Genomic DNA, 23764 nt, shown 5'->3' with positions numbered 1-23764 from the left:
GACGTTCATCCTCTCTTGTAACATTCTAGACGTCATTCCCTTAGGGTTTGGCCTTTTGAATACATCTCTTTGTACTTGATTTCCAAAGGCCAAACCCTAAGGGAATGACGTCTAGAATGTTACAAGAGAGGATGAACGTCCTCTAATGCCAAGAAAGATATGTGATTCACACATCCAAAATCTTATCAAATGCAATTCACAATCATCCGATACAATAATCCCATGCTCAACAATGAGACTTTCAGCCCTATTTATCCTTTTCTTCATCCTTCTGGAAGGAACTAAAACATTAATTAATTGCAAGGACTAGAAGCTTCCTCCTTCCAATAATTAATGCATACCCTAAAAACTCCTCCTTGGAAATAATTAATTAAATCGAGAGGCTTTCGTCCTTCCAATAATTAATACATACCCTAGAAGCTACTCCCTTGTAATTAATAATTAAATTAATTAAATACAAAGTCAACTTTAAATTGAATGACTTTATAAGAAATTAATTTAATTTTTTCTTATCCTCCACTTAGACTTTGGAGAACGTGAAGGCCAAAAGATGGGATCATTACACTTACCTCGATGGACTGATGAAAATTTGAAAGGAAACACATGACTAAAAGAAAACACGCATCATGAAAGAAAACATACTTGTAGAAATAAACACACTTGCAGGAATGAAAATCTAAGCTAAATGCGGAAATGAAAATCTAACTATTTTTTTTTTGTCTTTTAGGCTTCAAAATAATGTTTAAAAGTGTTTTCTCCTAGAATTTTTGTGATTTGATAAGGGCCTATCCACAAGCATTGGAACTTGGTATGACTACCCAACTTTTCTTTCGCCTTATCCCAGAGCATAACAAGGTCAAAAATCCTAAATGATTTGATCATGGCCCTATTGTCAAACCATCTTTTCAGAATAGCCTGATGTTTAGCCATGTGCTCCAATGTAGTTGTTTGTTTTTTATCCATCTCTAAGAGATTCATCAATCTAATTTGTACTTTGTCAGCATCTTTAGCATACCCACTCATGAATTTCAAAACTAAAATTCTAAGATTAAGTGGGAACACTGGTTTTTGTCTGTAAACAAGCAAATATGGAGAAGTCTCCAAGGGATTTTTGACTCTCACTCAATCTATCCATAGGATGTATTTCAGTTGTGTATGCTAATCCCTAGGATTCTCCTTAAAAAATCATTTTATTACTATGATCAAGTTCTTGTTTGTAGATTCCACTACCCCATTTCCTTGTGGGTAGTAATTTGAAGAAAACTTGATAATTACTTTGTTTTCAAAGGCCCATTGGGTCAAGAATGTGGATGAAAATGTAGACGCATTATCACACACAAGGGAAAATGGCATTCCAAATATGGTAACAATGTGTTCTTCTAGAAAGTTAGTCACCACCTTAGCAGTGCAATTTCTAAATTTCTCTGCTTTCGTCCATCGTGTGTAGTAATCTGTAGCTGTAAGAATAAATGCATGTCTAGTTGATGATGGTGGGTTCATAAAGAAATACCTCTTTCTAAAATCAGAACCAAGAAGTGGTTAGTGAAATCTTAAGAGAAAATCTCAAGTACAAAATCCACTCAATTGAAGATAAATGTGATTATTCACGAGGAGGCCTTTGCTGGTTCTACTATGATCTCAAAATGAAGTAAATCTATTTTTTGTATCAAAATAACACACAAAAGAACAATATTTTTGTATTTTTTGTTTTTTCAATGAATTCAATCTAACCATGTAACTAAAATGAGTTCCTATTCTAACAAGGGGTTAGAAAAGAAAATAATGAAACTGAAAGCAAATAACTTGAAATTGAAATCCTAAACAGACATAAGCTATAGAAAACTACACACTGTGAGTTAAACTTTGGAAAAAATTGGTAGGAAAGTAATGAAAATAGGAGCAATGATTTCTAGAATCCATTGATGCAATCATTGATGGGAAATTTCAATAACCGAATGATATTTCACTCTTCATCAAATTGCAAGGCCATGGAAAGTGTGCTCATGCAAGACAAAGAGTTATGTATGCACAATTTGATGATCTCTCCTCAAGCTTGTTACGTCAGTGAAATTCATAAATCTTTAGCAAACACTAGAACTAAAAGATCACACAATTAGAAACAACACAATAAACCTTTGGCTCAATCACAATTTCATGAATAAAATCCACAAAAATATGACACATTTAGGCAAGAATGACTACACTCCAAATGCGAGCATCAAAAGCATAATTTTTATTGCATAATAACAATGGCCCTTGTTACATTTTATATTGGGGTATTTATAAGAAATTGTCTCCTCAATTTGTGTTGAAAGTGAGAGATATCTTCATGCAATAAAATGCTTTTAAAACATTAAAAAAAACTAAATATATACAAACTAACAATTAATCTAGTGCTTGGAGGGACTCCATCCATATTTTATTCATTAATTGGATGCATGAGCCCTTTACATGTCAAAAGTAAAGAAAGTATGAGAGAGAAAGTAGGAGGAAGCCATCAGTCAAAGTGGAAGTGCATGGAAGTGCAAAAAATAGAAGGTGGTCCTTAACTAGGTGTGTGTCAGAGTTAAACTACTATCAAATGCACTCCTGATGCATGGAAGGTGTTATTTTATGAACTGATAGTTAATTGTCAGCGCACTTCTAAATTATGGAGTTGTGAACTTGCATACCTGCACACCTACGAACCTATATGAAAATGCGGAGCTATGGACTTGTGGAGCTACATAAAAATGTGGAGCTGTAGACCTTAATAGGGACAAAATCTCAAAATTTTACTGAGTGTCAAAATTAAAATTTTGGCATCTGGGTTTTGTTCTTCTTCATCCCAAAGCTATGTTTGGATGTTTGCCCTTGAATTTCTCTATCATCTCAATAATTTTGGCCACATCTGGAAGATCTAAAGCCTCCTATTTATCCTTTACCTTCTATCTGTAGTTGTCCACCTCAATTCAAGTCTCTACGAAATCTCTGAGTTTGGTGTCCAACTCTAACAATTCTTCCTCTATCCTGAAGGCTTTCCTGATATCTTCACCACTAGATGCTTCCTCTAATTTCTTCTTGACATTCTCTATTACTACCTCAACTAGTGATAGCTTCTCTCATTCTTCATCTTCAAAAATGTCCAAGCATGCATCATTGTACAACTTTTTTGCTTCCAAAATTTTCCCTCGAGCTTGGTCCTTGAGGCGATGGATCTCCTCATGTAATGTTTCCATTACTTTATTACCATCTAGTATCTTCTCTATCCAATCATCAATCAAGTCTAGCTCTTCTCCATTATATAGATCGATTAGAGTGCGATACCTTTTCCCTTTTATGGCTTGTAGAGTCTACAAATCCTTGCTCCATATCTGTACCTCATCCATGATACTGAAGTCCTACCTCAAAATTGCTATAATCTTATTCACATTCTCTTGCATAGCATGCAATAACTTCAAATTCCCTATGATTGTGGTAGCACCTCTATCCTTAAGGCTTTCTCGCCATTCCTGACAAGCTTTTAAGAATGGATTGAGTTGTACACCTTCCCCTTCTTTAAGAATGGTATTCAGAGTCTGCTTAGGGTGCTCAGGATCAAGAGGACCAACAACTTCAGATAGATATCCCTTTAGGATCTCAAATTTCCTTCGAAGAGTTTAGAGTTGAATCTCATCTTGCTCTATGTGCCTGAGAACCTCTTTGACTGCCATAGTCATCATCTATTGGGGTGAATCCCATGTAGGCTTTCCCAACATAACATCCTTCACTTCATAATCCTCTAGACTAATAGCTTTTGCATCTGGACCTTCAGGAGGGAGAGCCACTTGTGCATATAAATCCTAGTTCTATGTGGTAGTGACAAACACAAATGGCATTGCATTATGTAATGGAGACTTAGGTTTGTTCAAGATCTCTACAACATCAAAAATATCATCCTTTAAAGCATAGAACTGAGGCTTAGCACTCCTCATTATCTCCTTTTGAAACCATCTCAGAATGTGTTTCTTTACGACCTTAGCTCTTCATGATGAAGGGTTGTGTTCAACTTCCTCTTTCCCCTTATCACTTTTTCTTGGAGTCACTTCTTGTTGCGAGGACTCTCCTTCTATAACTTTAATCTCTGTAGATCCTGTGGCTTGATCCTAGGCATCTTGGGAAGACTATTGTGCATATTCTACCATCTATCCCTTTTTTGACACTTCATCAGTAGTCCTCGACTCTAGTTGCGCTTGTGGTGATGGTTCCTTTTGAACTTGTTCCTCTTCTAACCTTGGAGGTGGGGGAGTTACTAAACACTTATCTACCACTGTAATCTATGGTGAAGATGGAGGAGTAGGACCATGTGTATCTAGTGGCATCTGCATCCAGTCTTCCGATTGGAGTTCACCTGTAGGGGTGTCTCTGATCTTATCCCCAACAAACTCTATAGCCACAAGCATGAAATGAAAATCCATCATGGAGAAAACATCATCACCTCCTTCCCTTTGCTCATTCACCTAGTGCTCCACTTCATATTCTAAAGAAGAGAGTTCTAATGGTTTTAGTTGGGTGGATGGTGGGGTACTCATGGCACTCTTTCTTGTTTCTACCTCTATAGCTTTTGATAATTGAGTTCTTCTTTATAGGGGTATGTGTTCCTCCTCCTCTTCTGATTCTATTTCTCCCTCATCTTCTTCTTCCTCTAGAATAGTTTTAGGAATAGATGGATTAGGTACCAATCTTCTGCTGATCCTTTGCCTTTTCTTCATCTTTATCTTGATCCTCTTGTGTTTCTTGGAGACAGAAGGAGAAGGGGCCTCTTCTTGTAAAGAAGGAATGGAGGCTTTTGGAATCTCTCCCTCTTCTAGTTGGCTTGGCATAATACGAGGCAACTGAGGTTCATCTTGGATTTGAGAGGCTCCAATACCTTGGGACTCTTGTGAGCTCTGTTCATGCTACCAAGAAGACACATGTTTAGCAACCTATTCTATCTGAATCCTCTAAGGATATGTTCTCTTCCTCTTTCCCTTCCTTTTGAGAGGGTGATAATATTCCACTACGTGATCAAGCTAGTATACGGTCTTTGGCCTAATAGGAGATCAGAGTGCAAAGATAGGAACTGTGACCTTCTTTCCTTTACCCCTTTTTGGGTGAGCATGTGCATGGAAGATTACAGTATTAAGAATTGGATCAAGTGGAAAAGGTTTCTTGATCCAATCCTTTATTATTCTAATGACATCCCTCACTCAATGATTAATGTCATCTCCTTCCACTCTATCAACCTCTGCATTTAGAATGGGTCTTTCATTAACCTTATTTACATTGAACAAGGGATCCAATAATTCTTTGGAGTCCTGTAGCCTTATCTCATCAGGGATATTCAAATGGAGAGCCTTTTCTACTAAATGCAAAGTCATCCTACAATAGTCCCTGATGCGAACATTTTTGTCATTTGTGGCATTCGTCTAATGATCTTCAATGGAATCCTCATGATGGAAGTCCTTTTTTGCCAGGCTTTCCACTTTACCAACATTGTCAAAGTATGGCCTAGAAGAGTTGTATTCTTCAAGAGGATAGTTCTCCCATTCGCACTCGAAGGTCAGAATATCCTATTTTTGTTTCACCTGATACGACCCAATGACCAATGGCTATTCCTAGTAGGGTCTCTGTTGCCTCTGTATCTTCTAATAGGCCAACTCAATTTTCCTAGTGATCTCCAATAGTACCAACTTGTCACTTGGGTATCTCAAAAGATTCTTAGGATTGATAGATGCACCACCCAACCGAAGATACATGAGTGTATTGAAGTAGCACTAAGCACGCATAGCGTGAGCACACGATGCCATGGTGTGCTGTGAAGATGGAAGGGGGGAGGGGTGCTCACTACACTCCTCCTCTTTTGAACACTTGGAAAAAAAATGAGGGGGAAGGAAAGGGAGAGGGTTTCTATAACCCTTCTTTGCTTGTTTTCCCCCCCCCATGCACTAAGCAAGATGTGTGCCATGCCTCGGCGTGCTTGTGCATAGGTGAGTGAGGTTTTTTTTTTTTTCCATTTTCTATTTTTTTTTGGGTGTTTGGTAATTTTTCAAAATTTTCAATTTTTTTTGTTTTTTTCAATTTCAACTCTAGAATTATAACTTTGAACTGAATTTTCTTCTCTCAACTCTTGAACTATGAATTTGGGAGTGAAAAAATGTAGGGGGTCCCCATTCCTAGCGAGGAATGGGGAGTGTGTTGTGGACACCACAAAAAATAGCCCCGAAAAAAGGAAGAAATGACCTAGGCATTTCTTCATCGGAAAATATTCCTCCAACATGTGTCAAACACCAATTGGACTTTGAACATCTCGAGCTTCTTTCAGATGACTCTTCAATGAAAATCTCAGAACTTGAAACCTTCAAACTCAGTATGTGTGTGTTGTGTATTCATTGCCTTTGATGTGCCAAGATGTGGTCAATCAAAGTTTTTTGACAACTCAAAATAATTTTCCACTCGTCCCAGCTCATTCATTCAAAATCTCCATGAAGGCTTTTTTTATCAATCAATTGCTTGACTAGATGAGAGAATTAGTTCAAAGGCTCTTAGTGAGATTCCACATTTTTATTTAAAATTTCTAGCTTTTGAATAATCACTCCATGTCATTCCAAAATGTTACTTATGATGAAACAATACTTTGAATACAAGATACTTCATTTCACAAAGGTATCTTTTTCTATTTGAGATCTTTAGAATCCTTCAGACTTAACACCATCTTTTCTCTTTTTTTTTTTGTATCTTGACTATGCTTAGACTATGTAGCTAGAACATCGATGTCATTTCTTGAATTATTTACCTTATGAACATCCCCTACATTCCTCTTTTAGAAATTTTTAGAAAATCTCACACGAAACAATGATCTTAGCAACCTTTCAAGGAGATCCCTCTTGTTTGAACTAGTCAAAGTTGTATCATCTTTTGTCATCTTTGACTTCAAATTGGACAACACCTAAAACAATCAAATCTTTAAATTTACAAAGTGTTGAGAACTTGGTAGTCTAGGCCTCTAATTTCCAAATTGAGAGTCCCCTATTTCCATAAGAAATATTTGCTGCTTGGTTGTTATAAGAAACACAATCATCTAAATGTTTTGATAAAGAAATACCTCTTCCTAAAATCGGAACCAAGAAGTGGTTAGTGAAATCTTAAGAGAAAATCTCAAGTACACCTTACTCCCCTAGACTGATGCAACTTTGAAAGGAAACACACGACTAAAAGCAAACACACAACATGAAAGAAAACATACTTGTAGAAATAAACACACTTGCAGGAATGAAAATCTAAGCTAAATGCGGAAATGAAAATCTAACTAATGTTTTTTTTTTTTTTTTTGTCCTTTAGGCTTCAAAATAATGCTTAAAAGTTTTTCCTCCTAGAATTTTTGCGATTTGATAAGGGCCTATCCACAAGCATTAGAACTTGGTATGACTACCTAGCTTTTCTTTTGCCTTGTCCCAGTGCAAAACAAGGTCAGAAATCCTGAATGATTTGATTGTGGCCCTCTTTTCAAACCATCTTTTCAGAATAGATTGATGTTTAGCTATTTGTTTTCATCCATCTATAAGAGATTCATCAATCTTATTTGTACTTTGTCAGCATCTTCAGCATACCCACCCATGAATTTCAAAATTGAAATTCTAAGATTAAGTGGGAACACCCGTTCTTGTCCATAAACAAACAAATATGGAGAAGTCCCCAAGGCATTTTTGACTCTCACTCGATCTGTCCATAGGGTGTATTTCAATTGTGTATGCCAATCCCTAGGATTCTCCTTCAACAATCATTTTATTACTATATCAAGTTCTTGTTTGTAGATTCCGCTACCCCATTTCCTCGTGGGTAGTAATTTGAAGAGAACTTGATAATGACTTTGTTTTCAAATGCCCATTGGGTCAAGCATGCGGATGCAAATGCAGACCCATTATCACACATAAGGGTGAATGGCATTCCAAATCTGGTAACAATGTGCTCTTCCAGAAAGTTGGTCACCACCTTAGCAGTGCAATTTCTGAATGTCTCTGCTTCCATCCATCGTGTGCAGTAATCTGTAGCTGTGAGAATAAATGCATGTCTAGTTGATGATGGTGGGTTAATTGGACCAATGAAATCCAACCTCCACTTAGTGAAGGGGCGTATCTCACATACAGGTTGTAAGGTTATTGACAAATTCCTTTCTCTGTTAGCACTAGTTTGAGAGATATGGCAAGAACACACATGCTCAAAACTATCCTTGAATATCGAGGGCCAAAAGTGACCCGATCTTAAAATCATGTGAATTGTTGCTTCTACTAAGCCATGTCTTGTACATACTTGTCATGGAAGTGTTCCAAGACCTCCTTTTCTTCTTCACAACCTAGACACTTCAGATAAATCCCTTAATAGTTTTTCTTATACAACTTGTTGTCATGCAACATATAAGATTCACACTTCATTTTAAGCCCCCTACGTTGTGAACTATTCATCCACTTGGGGCATTGATCCTATAGGAGATAATAGAAAATGTCTTGGTACCACACATCTGTCACCACTCCTTGGTTAATATCAACTTGTGACACAACCATCCTTTTTTGATCATGCTTATCTGTCTCATCATCAAACTTGAAGTCCTTTTCATCTCCATCTTGGTTATTAGCTATCATTTTTTACAATCCTTGACCTTTGACTAATCTCATAGATTGAATTTTGAGATCAAATTCTTGAACTATGGCCATCCACTTTCCTCTCCTTTCACCAAGTTCATTCTACATCAAAAGCATCTTTACTGCTGGATCAGGTACAATTGAATACACCTTACTTCTGATTATGTAGTGACAAAACTTCTTTACTACCTTGATCAACACAAAGGACTATTTATCAAGGTTTGAATATTTCAACTCTTCATTCTTCAAAGGACAACTCATAAAAGAAATTGGTCTCTCATCTTCCTTCTCTCTTTTTTGTGTCAAAATCCCTGTGCAAGAGTGTTCAGAAGCAAAGGAATAGATCTTGAAAGGTAACTCATAATCTAGACTTACCAAAAATGGGGTTGTTGAAATGGCAACCTTGATATCTTCAAATGGCTTCTTTATCTCGAGCACCCCATTCCTTCTTAGCCCCTTTCTGGAGTAAGTCATTAAGGGGATGAACTATCTCTACAAATCCACTTATGAATTTTCACACAAAGTTTATCTTTTCGAAGAAAGACTTCAATTCCTTCTGACTGTGTGGAGGTGCTAACTTCTAAATAGACTCAACTCTATCTAGATCAATGGAGATTCTAGCCTTAGAAATAACATGTCCCAGGAGCTTTCCTTTAGTAACGCCAAATGAACATTTCTTGGGATTGAGAGATATGTTGTATTTACAACATCTATTGCATACCTGCCTTAGATCAGCAATATGGTTACTTTGATCTTTTGAAAAGATAGTCAAGTCATCCATGTAGATAACTATATAGCTATTAATCAATCCTTTGAAAGGTTCATCTATCACATGTTGAAATGTGGCTTCAATGTTAATTAGTCCAAAGGGCATCCTTTTGTAGGCAAAAGTTCCCCACTTCATTATGAAAGCCATCTTTAGCCTATCTTCTTCATCAACCATCACCTTATTATATCTCGAGCAACCATCTAAGAATGACATCATTTTTGAACCATTAACAATTTGCAATACTTCATCTCAAGAGGGTAGAGGATAGTTATCCTTTTGAGATGCTAGATTCAAGTTATGAAAGTCAACACAAAGATGAATCTCTCCTATCTTCTTCCACATGGGAACCAAATTGGCCACCCATGTGGAATGGAAGATAGGAAATATGATCTTAGCATCCAGTAACTTCTTTACTTCTTTCATGATTAGTGGTTCAATGAGAGGATTTACTAGTCTTTGTCTTTGTCGGAATGGCTTGGTGTTAGGTTTCAGCCGGATGTCATGTGTGATAATCTTAGAATCAAAAGTCTTCAGCTCTTCATAGCTCCAGGTAATGACATCCTTATACTGGGTGAGTAATTTGAGCATGTCATCCCTTTCCTATGAGTTGCACACTTTTTGTATCTGTACCATTCTTGGTTCTTCATCAGTACCAAAATTGAACAAATCACATTCTTTGATTCCCTTTTCTTGAGTTTCCCTTCTATTGAGTGCTGATTCATCATGATCAAAGATGCTTTCAAGTTCAACCATTCCTTTTGGAATAGTGTTAGCTTTTTTAAATTAGGATCCTGTCTTCATCTTCAGGTTTGTCATCTGGTGTATCATCAATTTCTTGTCCCTCAAAATGATGACTACACATGATAAACTCAAGTATATGTTGATCATCTTGAAAGACCTAAAAGTTTGTGATATTATTAGGGATGGATGGAACAATGACCAATTCTACTAAAAATATTTTCAACTTGGTTCTTTCAACTGGTTGCAATGCACTAGCTGAGATGGCAAGAGCATTTGCTACCATGTTCTTTCTTCTTGGAATGGACTTGATGTTTAAGGCCTCAAAGTCATCCAATATGTCCCATACCCTTTTTTTGTAAGCAAGTAAACTTTTGTCGTTGTAAGAGTATATGAATTTTACTTGTGGTATGAACAATTGGGAATCCCCTTCAATTTTAAAAGCTATGACTCCTTTCTCTAGTGCAAAGAGGAACATCTAAATTGCAATCGATATGCAACATAGAAAGACCTACCTTTTGGGTTGATTAATTTGATACTTGCACTGGCTCCCATCTTGCACGTAGAACCATCAAAGTGGAGTGTCCAAATTCCATTTTCCTTGGGTTTTTTGACTTTATGCTTATTTGTCCTTAACTTTTCTTTCACTTGAGCCTTGAATGACTATTTTTTAGGAACCAATTGTTACTTTCCTTGCATAGGACTTGATGAGTCCCTTTCGTAACCTGTAGATAGAGGAAGTGTGTGTTTTTCTTGTTTATCTTGAATTTCCACTATCAGTTCTTTGATTTCCTCAACTTTAGGTTTAGGATGAATGACTATTGAAGTCCATCCTTTACCTTTCATATATAATCTTCTTCTTTGGACTTTGATCATCCTTGGAGGAGGAGAAGAAAAACCTCCACCATCTGAAGAGGTATCATTGTATGGCACGTTTAGATCTTCGCTATCTTCTTTAGTCTTTTCAACAAGTTGAGATGAGTTTATAGAATTTTGACTTTCTATGAGTTCATCTATTGAGGTTTTTGTATCCTTGTTTCCCATCATGTGGGTCAATACCTTCGCAACTACTTCTTGACATGATAAACATTCAAATTTAGAGTGAGTAACTTTGTGCAATCAACAAAATCGTAGAAGGAGGAGGATACTAGGATCAGCTTCCTCTCCTAAACATTATAGATTAGTCACCATGCTATCTATGAACTATGTCACTATTTCACTTTTGGGTATTGGCACCTTAGGTTCTCCTTTCTAATCTGGAGGTGTATTGTTTGGAACCATATCCAATACCATCACTTTGTATGAACCCAAATTCGATTGTAAAAAGGCTATCTCATTTGGGGCATTATAATCTGTGATCATTGTTTTCAATTTGGGCTCATCATCTATCTTGATTTGATTGTTTAATCCTTTCCATGGAAACCACAACTGAGTGAAGTCTGTAGAAAAACATCCTCTCAGATATTTCATCCGTTCTCTACTTAGAAGTAATCCATATGTCTCTAGGATATTTACCACATGTATGTTTATAACATCTTGGATCCGAGGGTCAACTCTTAACTGTATCTGCACATCTTTCAATATACCGATGACTTTTACTTTTGTTTCATCCAACTATATCACCACTCAATTAGAGGGTTGAGGACTAACTCCTAGCCTTTGGGCTATTGATAATGGCATTATGTTACATGAAGCTCCTGAATCAATGAGGAAATTGTGAAGATTCTTTCCATATATCCTTATGCTCAGCAAAAATGGGGGTACCTCAACTTTTTCTTTGAACATAGTGGACATTGCTTCTACAACATTCACTTGTTGAGATACTCTCTTTTGAGAGACAACATTCGTGTTGTGGGAAACCTTTGTATTATCCAATGCCTTCATAAGAGCTTCTAGTTGTTGTGAAAAATTTTGTAACATGTCAAACATGGATATATTGGCTTTAGTTTTCCTCAAATCTTCTACTGCATTGTACTTTTCAGTAGACCAAGCGGGGTTCTTCAGTATTGTTGGTATGTTTACTTGATTCTAGTTCTATTGTCCTTGCTACACTAGTCTTACTGGTGGCAGATTGTTACTTGCTCTTGGATCAAGTGGAGTTGGTTTCAAACCTGAAGGAATCCCATCCATCAAGGGATTATTTCTATTTCTGAGATTGTATGTATTCTGATTGTCATTTTGAAAGGCAAACATCTCATCATGTTGAAGGTCTAGTTCTTGGCTAAACGAGAATGAGAATTCCTCATTTTCTTGTTGTTTCACTTGTGTTTTTGTGTAGAATCATAAGATTCCAATATCATAGCATTGAATTGAACAAGAGTAGGATTTTTGTTTACTTGTGAGTTTTGATTCATCTCTTGATTACCATTGTAATACGAAACATGGTTGTTAGGCACATTTTGGCTATCATCATACTGATTAATATTAGCATATTGAAAATTGTTGTTGTTTTTATCATCAAGAATGCTTCCATTATTTGGTTGAGTGATCCATTGTCAGTTTTTCCTTTGGAAGCCATTGTTGTGATCAGGAGGATTGAAGTTGTTTCCTCTGCCATTGTTTCTTGCATTGTTGTTGTTACTGTTATTGTTGAAGTTCCTATTGTAATTTTGACCAAAATTGTTGTTGTAGGGGAAAAAATTATTTCTTTGGAAGTTGTTATTTTGTCCTTGTGACAACCTAAGATGTGTCAGCTCATTGTTCATTTGTGACATGGTATTCTTCATTTCACCAATTTTTGAAAGAAGATTGTTATCTGCTTCCAAAGGAACCATTGCTCTCTATTCAAAGAAAGCTATTTTTGGAGGCTCATACCTTGGATATGTTGTCACTTGAGTTTGTGGAGCTGGTGCCTATTGTAATGGAACTAGATTCATAGGTATGAATTGGCTAGGCACCATGTGTGCTCCCATAGGGTATGTTGGTATTGTAGGGACTGCTCGTGCTGGAAGCATCATTCCTTCTCCATTAGAATTGGCTTGCTTCATGAACGTGATCACTTCGACAAAGACTTTATCCAATGTGTTGATATTTGTTGTAGGAATTCTTCTTAGAAAGATCACCATAAGATGGTCCATAGCATTTAGATAAATCTAAATAGTAGCTTCAACGGGTATGGTGTATGGCATTTCCAACTTGCAATAGGCCATATGAAAGTGATGGTTGAAGCATGAAACTGTCTCAGCTAGGTCCTTTTTGATTGATATGAATTGTTGATGTATCACAACTGGATTGATGAATATTTTGAATTGTTCCAAAAATAATTTTTCGAATGTATCCCAATCCCCAATGCATCTAGGTGGCAAATTGATGTACCAATTGAAGGTAATTTCTCCCAAAGAGTAAGGAAATAAATGAAGAACCACATCCTCATTAGCCACTTTCTTTTGGTTGAAAATTTCTTTGAAAACCTTAACATGATCTTCTGTAGTTTGTGTTTCACCATAGATGAATCTTGGGAAAAACTTCTCAAGATTCTTTGGGAGGTCATCGAGTGCACCTCTCAAGTTTATTGCTCAGTCTACAATGTTTGCAAAAAAGGTCATTGGAGAGTTTGGTGGGCCTAATAGTGGTTGTTGGGGAGTAGCTATCGAAATACATGGTGGTTCACCAGGTGGTTAGAGTGGAGGTGGAGTTGAAGAAGATGATGAAAGTTTGAATGGAAGTGGTTGAACTTAGGATGTTCCCTTGTCATTACGTGGTTTAGGGAAGTGGGTAAGCTTGAGAAACTTGTGTGCACTTGGCATAGACCTTAATGCTCACTGAAATGGAGATTTTGGATCAATATCCTCCAGGTTGCATTAAATTTTGGAGAAAAGTGCACCTTTGCAGAAGTACACTTTCTCACTATTTTGAATTTTGCGCACCATAGAGTTTTGTGCACCTACAAAGCTGCAGACCTACAGACTTGTGTACTTGTGGACCCAAATTTGTCAAAAACTTAGAATTCTAAATTTTTGTGAAGTGTAGGTTATTGTAGAAGTGCAGAATTCCAAAACTTCAACAAATTTTCTTCCTTTTCGAGAGTTGAAAGGGGCCCTCTGTTTAGCATCACTTTTGTTGGGCATTCATTTTACACGAGGTCAATGGCAAGAATCCATTGCACAATTCCTCTCTTGAAAAACTAATCTTTTGGGATCAACTCCAAGGTTCAGTATTTGTCTTACGACATATCAAAATCTACTCAGTTGAAGATAAATGTGATTGTTCATGAGGAGGCCTTTGCTGGTTCTACTATGATCTCGGAATGAAGTAAATCTATTTTCTATCTCAAAATAACACACAAAAGAACAATATTTTTTTATTTTCTAGTTTTTCAATGAATGCAATCTAACCATGCAACTAAAATGAGTTTCTATTCTAACAAGGGGTTAGCAAAGAAAATAACGAAACTAAAAGCAAATAACATGAAATTGAAATAACTTGAAATTGAAATCCTAAATGGACATAAGCTATAGAATAAAACACATTGCGAGTCAAACTTTCAAAGAAATTGGTAGGAAACCAATGAAAATAGGAGCAACGCTTCCTAGAATCCATTGATGCAATCGTCGATGAGAAATTTTAGTAACCGAATGATATTTCACTCTTTATCAAATTGCAAGGCCATAGAAAGTGTGCTCATGTGAGACAAAGAGTTATATAGGCACAATTTGATAATCTCTCCTCAAGCTCATTACACCAGTGGAATTTGTGAATCTGTAGCAAACACCAAAACTAAAAGATTGCACAACCAAAAACAAAGAAATAAACCTTTGGCTCAATCAAAATCTCATGAATAAAATTCACAAAAATATGACACATTCAGGCAAGAATGACTACACTCGAAATGCGAGTACCAAAAGCATAATTTTATTGCATAATAATGATAGCCCTTGTTACATTTTATAATGGGATATTTGGGTAGAAGCAAGGAGTTGGGTCTCAATTTCATGAAAGTCCGTGGATTGAGATCGTGCTCTTTTAGGAATAGGTACCCATTTTTAAAAAATGGGTACCCATTTTAGGCTTGGGCGCCTAATCCAAAATTTAAAAAATGGGCACCCATTTTTTTAAAAATCGGGTACCCATTTTTTAAAACATAAAAAAATTGTATTTTTTAGAAATGGGTACCCGTTTTTTACTTATAAAAAATGGGTATCTATTTCTAAAAATTTAAAATTTTGTTTTTTGTGGGGGATTTTGTATGCCGTTTTGACTTTTTCAAAATAGGTACCCATTTTTTGAATTTAAATAATGGGTACCCGCTTCTTACAACATTAGGCAAGATTTTTTTCTCCTACTCAGATTTAGGTTTGGGATAGGCTTGGTGAGACCAAGCCTATGCCTTAACCTCTCAAGATTTGGCTAAGGCATTGAACTAAAAAATTTATGCCTTGTCGTAATTTTTAGAGGATCTTCTCGATCAAACTTTTTTATGAAACAAAAATCCATTAGAGCTCTCACTGTCCTGATTTTAGAAATATAAATTTTATAATGCTATGATTTAATTTACTATTTTTGCATTATTTTTTAATGAAAGGTGGTACCTAAATGTAAAATAGTGAAGTTCACTATAACTTTAATAACTTTTTTATTTTATATTTTTTCTTAAATTAATTTATATTTCATCAATCTACATACAATTATTTTGAGGTTAAAAAAAGAATTTTTGAGAAAAGCAAAATTTTGATCAAATTATGGTGTCCATACACGAGAGGTTTTAAAATTTACCTTTAAACCTAATTAATAATTAATAATAATAAAATTATTCAATAAAAAATTAAGAAAAAATATTTTCATTAATCTTAGGTGTATTAGGTAACTCCTTTTAAAAGGATTTATGAAAATTCATTTATTTGTGTCAAATTATGGTGTCCGTACACGAGTGTGGTATGGTCCTGAAACAAGCATTTTGAAAAAGTGGTTTTTGAAGATCCATACCAAAAAAAAAATCTATCATATGGGTATACAAATAAATTACATATTCAAAAACTAGATTCCGAACACAAAATTTTTTATTTTTGAAATTTTTTAATATTCAATATCTAAATGCCTCAATTTTTGACATCAATTGACAAGAAATTTCAAAAATAGGAAAAACACTTCCACTTTTTGCCCAAAAGTGAGACCCAACTTCTTGCACTTACCCATTTATAAGAAATCATCTCCTCAATTTTTGTTGAAAGTGAGAGATATCTTAATGTAATAAAATGCTTTTAAAACATTAAAACAAACTAAACATATATAGACTAACAATTAATCTAGTGCTTGGAGGGACTCCATCCATATTTTATTCATTAATTGGATGCATGAGCCCTTTACATATCAAAAACAAAGAAAGCATGAGAGAGAAAGTAGGAGGAAGCCATTAATCAAAGTGGAAGTGCATGGAGGCACCAAAAATAGAAGTTGGTCCTTCACAAGCTGTGTGTTAGAGTTAAACTGCCATCATAATGCGCTCCTGATGCATGGAAGGTGCTATTTTTGGAACTAGCAGTTAATTGTTGGTGCACTTCTCAATTGTGGAGCTGCGAACTTGTGTATTTGTGCACCTATGAACCTATATGAAAATGCGGAGCTGCAGACCTCAACAGGGTCAAAATTTCAAAATTTTACTGAGTGTCAAAATTGAAATTCTAGCATCTAGGTTTTGTTCTTCTTCATCCCAAAGCTATATTTTAATGTTTGCCCTTGAATTTCTCTATCATCTCAGTAATTTTGGCCGCATCTGAAAGATCTAAAGCCTCATATTTATCCTTTACATTTTTTCTGTAGTTGTCCAACTCAATTTGAGTCTTTGTGAAATCTCCAAGTTTGGTGTCCAACTCTAACAATGCTTCCTCAGTCCTGAAGGCTTGCCTGATTTCTTCATTACTAGATGCTTCCTCTAATGTGTTCTTGAAATTCTCTACTACTAACTCAACTGGTGATAGGTTTTCTCATTCTTCATCTTCAAAAATATCCAAGCATGCATCACTGTACAACTTTTTTTGCTTCCAAAATTTTCCCCTGGGCTTAGCCCTTGAGCCGATGGATCTCCTCATGTAATGTTTCCATTACTTTATTTCCATCTGCTATCTTCTCTATCCAATCATCAATCAAGTCTAGCTCTTCTCTGGTATATACATCGATCAAAGTGCAGTACCTTTGCCCTTTTATGGCTTGTAGAGTCTGCAAATCCTTACTCCATATTCGTACCTAATCCATGATAGTGAAGTCCTGCCTCAAAATTACTATGATCTTATTCATGTTCTCTTGCATAGCATGCAATAACTTCAAATTCCCTATGATTGTGGTAACACCTCTATCCTCAAGGATTTCTTTCCATTCCTGACAAGCTTTTAAGAATGGATTGAGCTATACACCTTCCCCTTCTTTAAGAATGGTATTCAGAGTCTGCTCAGGGTGCTCAGGATCAAGAGCACCAACAACTTCAGCTAGATATCCCTTTAGGATCTCAACTTGCCTTCGAAAATTTTGGAGTTTAATCTCATCTTGCTCTATGTGCCCGAGAACCTCTTTGACTCCCATAGTCATCATCTATCGGGGTGAATCCCATGTAGGCTTTCCCAACATAACATCCTTCACTTCATAATCCTCTAGACTAACAACTTTTGCATCTATACCTTCAGGAGGGAGAGCCAGTTGTGCATATAAATCCTTGTTCTATGTGGTAGTGACAAAGAAAATGGCATTGCATCATGTAATGGAGACTCAGGGTTGTTCAAGATCTCTACAATATCACAAATATCATCCTTTGAAGCATGGAACTGAGGCATCCTCATGATGGAAGTCCTTTCCTACCAGGCTTTCCACTTTACCAACATTGTCAAAGTATGGCTTAGGAGGGTTGTCCTCTTCAAGAGGATAGTTCTCCCATTCACACTCAAAGGTCAAAATATCTTGTTTCCGCTTCACCTGATATGGCCCAATGACCAATGGCCATTCCTAGCAGGGTCTCCATTGCCTCTGTATCTTCTAATAGGCTGACTCAATTTTCCTAATGATCTCCAATAGTACCAACTTGTCACTTGGGTATCTCGAAAGCTTCTTAGGATTGATAGATGCACCACCCACCCAAAGATACGTGAATGTCTTGAACCGCATAAAGTAGGCTCTGAGAGCCGTGATCAGTGCTTTGGCTTTATCAGATAACCTCTTCCCATAGTATCCCTAAATGAATCAAATGATCAGAAAGATGAATGCATCATTCACAATGTGATATTCTTTTCTCTGTGCTGAGAGCTTCTTCTTCAACAATTGAGGATAGACTATGTATGGCTAGGCATTGGGGTCCTACATATTGCTTTTCTTGTACAAACCAGGATAGTTCATTGCCCTCACTGCAAGTAGGTACACCATATAAGAAGTCATATAAAACTTCTTCTTGTCCTTCACCATCCTTAGTTGATCACATAAGTTTTTGCTTAGTGTGGTGGCCCAATCTAGTGGTATCCTTACATGTCTGATGGTCTCAATGAAGTTGACCATGAATGTAGTGAGATGACTCACTGCAAGTAAGCCCATGACTCTACTTAGGAGAATGATAGAGTATCTGATGTCATCCTTCATGTATCCTCAAGTCATATCCACTTTGATGGTTATCCTTCCCCGAGGAGGCTTCTCAATTAGGTATGAGGATTGTATAATGTCAATGGCCTCTTGCTGATGCTCCATATACCATCTCTTAGCCGCTTCATAAGAAATTCAAATGAATTGGTTTTCTCTTGGTAGGTGGAAAACCTTCTCAATGTTATCAGGTCACAAATCGAATACCACTTCCCCTATGATTCTCTTGACCACCCTCTCATCAGGAACAAAGTGTTGTGATAGTGCCATGATTGGTTCGGCTGATTGTACTGACACTGGATGTGACACTGCACTTACTAATATGGAATGGATCAATATAGATACCAAGGCTGACCTCTCCTTTGGCTTGTTGTAAATTTTGAGGGAATCTCCTAGATTTGTATGTCCAATGTCGGTATCTCTAATCATATCATAGTCATCATCGAATCTTGATTTTGAAGGTATGCCTTGGAACTTGAATACGACTAGCTTGGGTGCTACTCTGGGTGTGGATGCCATCTGGTTACGTTATTAGTCCATAGATAGTGTAAAAGAATGAAAAAAAACATAAGTTAAAAAAAAAAAGAGACCCCCTTTTGGGGTTCATCTATTTTTTATTTTTATTTTTTAAATTATTTTTATTTTTATTTTTATATACATATATATATATATTAAAAATTATATATATATATATTTTAAAAACTTTATATTTTTAATTTTCTAAACATTTTATATATTTTAATTTTTTTTTTAAACATTAAAAAAAAAAAAAAAAATGCGCACATGCGTCGATGTGTGTGAAACCAAGGTGTGTCCGGTGTGGGCGGGTGATGCGATGTGCACTATCGAGTGACGCCCAGCTAGCATAGCACAGGCAGCACCTAGTGTGGGTGTGTGATGCAGATGTGCATAGCGTCGAGCACACACAGTGCAGGTGCGTGATGCCATGGTGTGTCGTGAGATGGAAGGGGGGAGGGGTGCTCATTGCGCTGCTTCTCTTCTGAACACTTACAAAAAAATGAGGGGGGAAGGAAAGGGAGAGGATTTTTATAACCCTTCTCCCCCCCCCGTGTGTGCCAAGCAAGACGTGTGAGGGTGAGTGGGGATTTTTTTTTTGAAATTTTCATTTCAATTTTTTCCATTTTCTAATGTTTTTTTTTTTTTCCATTTTTTGACTTTTTAAATTTTGTAATTTTGTAATTTTTTTTTGTTTTTTCAATTTTGTCTCTAGAATTATAACTTTTAATCAAATTTTCTTCTCCTAACTCTCAAACTGTGAGTCTGGGAGTCAAAAAAGGTAGGGGGTCGCCATTCCTAGTGAGGAATGGGGCATCTGTTGTGGACACCACAACACTAATATGCAGAGATGTAAAGCATAAAACACAAGATATCCATCAACACACTTGACACAATGATTTAATGTGGAAACCCAATTTGGGAAAAACCACCAGTAACATGCTACTCTTTTTTCACTCTTCATAAGTGAGGCCATGTTAAAGGCCAACCTTGTTAAAGGTTACAACACACACTATTAAATGTGACCCGATAAAGGAATTTCAATCACCCTGTTAAAAGTGAGCCTTGTTAGAGGACTTTAGGTCATTCATTTGGAATGCCACCCCATTAAAGGATTTTCCAATGATTTTTAAGTCAACCTTTGTCCAAAGGATTTTCTCTAATCTGATACAATTGTTAGAGAGTAACAATAGAGATTTGATCTAATACAACTTACAACCTTACTTACAAATTACAGATCACTATTTAGTCCTCAACTCTGCTTGGCTTCCTATCTTTGTAGTTCTGACAGCTTGTTCACCCTTCAAGCATTCATCCTTCTCTAGCCTACTTGCTTAGCTCACCATTGCAGATTTCTCCTCTTGGGTCACTTGATGAAGTAAACCCTCTTCCTTCACCTTGTTAGATTTTTGCATCCAAAAACTCTTTGACCTCTAACCAACTTTGCTTCATGACCAGACATCCCTACATATAGGGAATTATAACTCTTTTTCCCTCTCATTATCCATCTCAAAAATTAGGGTTTTTGATGGATTAGGTAGAATACAATGTATCTATCCCATATCCTGTCTTCTCTAAAAAATTCCCCTAAAATCTATTTAGATTCCCCTCCAAAATGGTTTACATAAGATTATGTGCCTCTAGCTCATCAATCTTATCTTCCTCCTAATTTAGAAGTTCCAAGAAAACAAACTTGTCGGATTTTATTTTGGCAAATCTTTGATCTTTTACATTATGTAGTAGCTCAACATTACCAATTTACTGATGCTTGATACATACTGTATTACTCAGCATCTATTGTAAAATCATTCGACATCAACTAGATTTGATTGGTGCTCGACATCAACTGAAAATGACTCGACACCTATTAGTTTTCTCGACATCCACTAGAAATTGCTTTCAGTTGGCTCCAACTAACTTTTTGCTTGGCTTGCACTAACTTTTCTTGGCACCTTCTATCAACTTGGTCAAGCGTAACAAATGAACTTTGTCCAACCTTTTTCTTCTACAACTTTCTAAGTATAGCTGAACATTTTGTAACCTCAAGTAGATTATCAATATATTATGTTATCACTATCTTAACTGATTCTTACACTTCAATACATAGTCATAACTCAACCTTTCCTCTAGGTACTTTAGTTACATCTTGTTGATCAAATCCTCTTCATCAATCAACTATTTGATAGTGCTTGAAAGATATAAGAAATTATCTTACCAACATCTAGTAGGTTTGACATTAGTGACAAAACAATGATTGAAAACACTTCTTCAATAATAACAATCTTTCTACTCAAATGATATTTTCAATCATATATCAACAATCTCCCTTTTCAATCATATATCAATAGAAATGTGATTTTGTAAGGTAAAGGGGCACACTAGCACACCTAACGCACCCTTCAAGGTGCACTAGTGTGCTAACTATGCTAGTGAAGGAGCACTAGTATGCTAAATATGCTAGTGAATGAGCACTTCCCTTTAGAAGTGAACACATGCACAGGTGCATGCCCCCAAAGGGTGAGCTTCATCCTGGGCCTATTAAAGGCTGGGACCCCTCTCTATTCCTTACTCATTATCTCCTTTGACTTTTGTCAAGCACACCTCTACATGCATAGAGGTGTGTCATCTTCATGTACCTGCACACACACATCAAACTAAACACCAAGGTTAAAAGGTGTGCACTTGAACACCTGTCCAAGGTGCGCAACTACACACATTTTTACTCACAAATTAAAAAACTAAGAAGTTGCACCTAAGAGAAAGGTTTGCATATGTGCACCTTTTTGACACCAAATAATTCTAAAGAAACATAGTAATGGTCTGAAGTTATGCACATTTCCAAGGTGCACAACTACACACTATTAAAGCATTAACTAGTATAAGTGCAACATTAGAGTGCACACATACACACTCCACAAGGTGTGTAGGTGCACACCCTATTATAACACTTATGACTTTTTTTTATGCAGAGTTAGGGTGTGCACATGCACACCCCACAAGTCCTTTAATTGTTAGGCTTGCTAAGGAGCAAAAGTGCACCTAGCATACCCTCAAGGTGCGCTTGAAATTGCCTATCAGAGTCTAAAAATGGGGATTTTGAGTATTTTTGTGATATTTTAACATTCTGGATTTGATTTTTTAATAATAATGGTTTGCTTAGGTTTTTTTTAAAAATGTTTTGGACTAATGTGTTCATGTTTTGAGCAAATAAAATAGCTTCCTCCTCATCCTCACTCACAACAAAGATTGCTATAAAACTAATTGTCTTTAAGTTTCAAGGTGTACAAATGAAATCACACTTCTAGGATGTACATTCAGAGATTTGAGATACTAAATTAGGTCATATTGATTGGAATACATTCATGGTACTCTAAAAAAAGTAAATGAAAGGTCCCCTATGGTCTAAATAGTTATCTAATCAGGGCTAGTTAATGTGGTCTCACATCCTACATCAATGCAGTCTTCAAAGCTTGTTATGGCTTTAGTAGAGAATTATGTGTCAAAGGATAGAGTGGTGAAAATTATCACATGAGAGATCATCCTAGATCTAAGGCTAAAGAATATCAAGAAAATTTTCCATCTCCCAAGGGTAGAAAAATATTTAAGATTGACTTATCATCAAGAAGAAAGGTGGTACAGGGATAATGAACAGAAAACTACAAAAAACATTCAATCCTCATATTTGATTGATAGAATACCCATAGAATGAAAAGCTAGAAAACTTGATATGACCAAAGGATACATGAAAGATGATATTGGATACTCCATTATGCTTTTGAGTAGGATTATGGATCTACTGGCAACATGGAACTTGAACATTTGGATGATACATTTCATTGAGACCATTACAATGGCTAAAATGCTAATTGATTGGGCCACAATTCTTAGTGATAATTTAGATGAATAGCTGGTGGCAATCAAAGTCTATCCAAGGTTTTACATGACATCTTATTTGGTGTATTTGTTAGTAGCAAGGACCATAGATTATCTAGGATTGTTTAAGATGAAAAGTATGCAAGATGCTAATGCATGGCTTTATGTGGTATACCCCTAGCTAGTAAAGAAGAAGCTCTCAGATCACAACAAAGAATATAGAATAGTGAATGATGCAGATTATGCAAAAAGGATGTCAGTAGAAGCATCATCAAGAATTGCAGAAATAGGTGCCTAGTACATCTAGGTTAGTACTTTCACCTACTTAGGGGTAGAAGGAACAACTGTGAATCCAAAGAAACTCTCAAGATATCTGTCAGATAGGCTCATTCTATTGGAGATTGCAAGACAACTCTCATGTGCATATGATAGAGTGAGGAAACAACATAAGAAGACCTAGGTATGGCCCATCACCATAGGTCCATTTGGAGTCAAGAAGAAGTAGGATATCATGACTTTTGATTTAGAATAGGATCAATATCCCTTGCAGGACTATATCCCCCATCATCCATGTTTTGACAATATTGGCAGAGTTCAATATTTGGTAGGAAAATAATTTAAACACGAAGGTGCCATAGATGATCATTGGACAAATGTAGTCGATGACTACGATATTTGAATA

This window comes from Cupressus sempervirens, chromosome 5 (assembly GCF_028749045.1).
Source record: "Cupressus sempervirens isolate cs-2001-9-10 chromosome 5, ASM2874904v1, whole genome shotgun sequence".
NCBI lineage: Eukaryota > Viridiplantae > Streptophyta > Pinopsida > Cupressales > Cupressaceae > Cupressus > Cupressus sempervirens.
Note: the sequence above shows the minus strand (reverse complement) of the source record.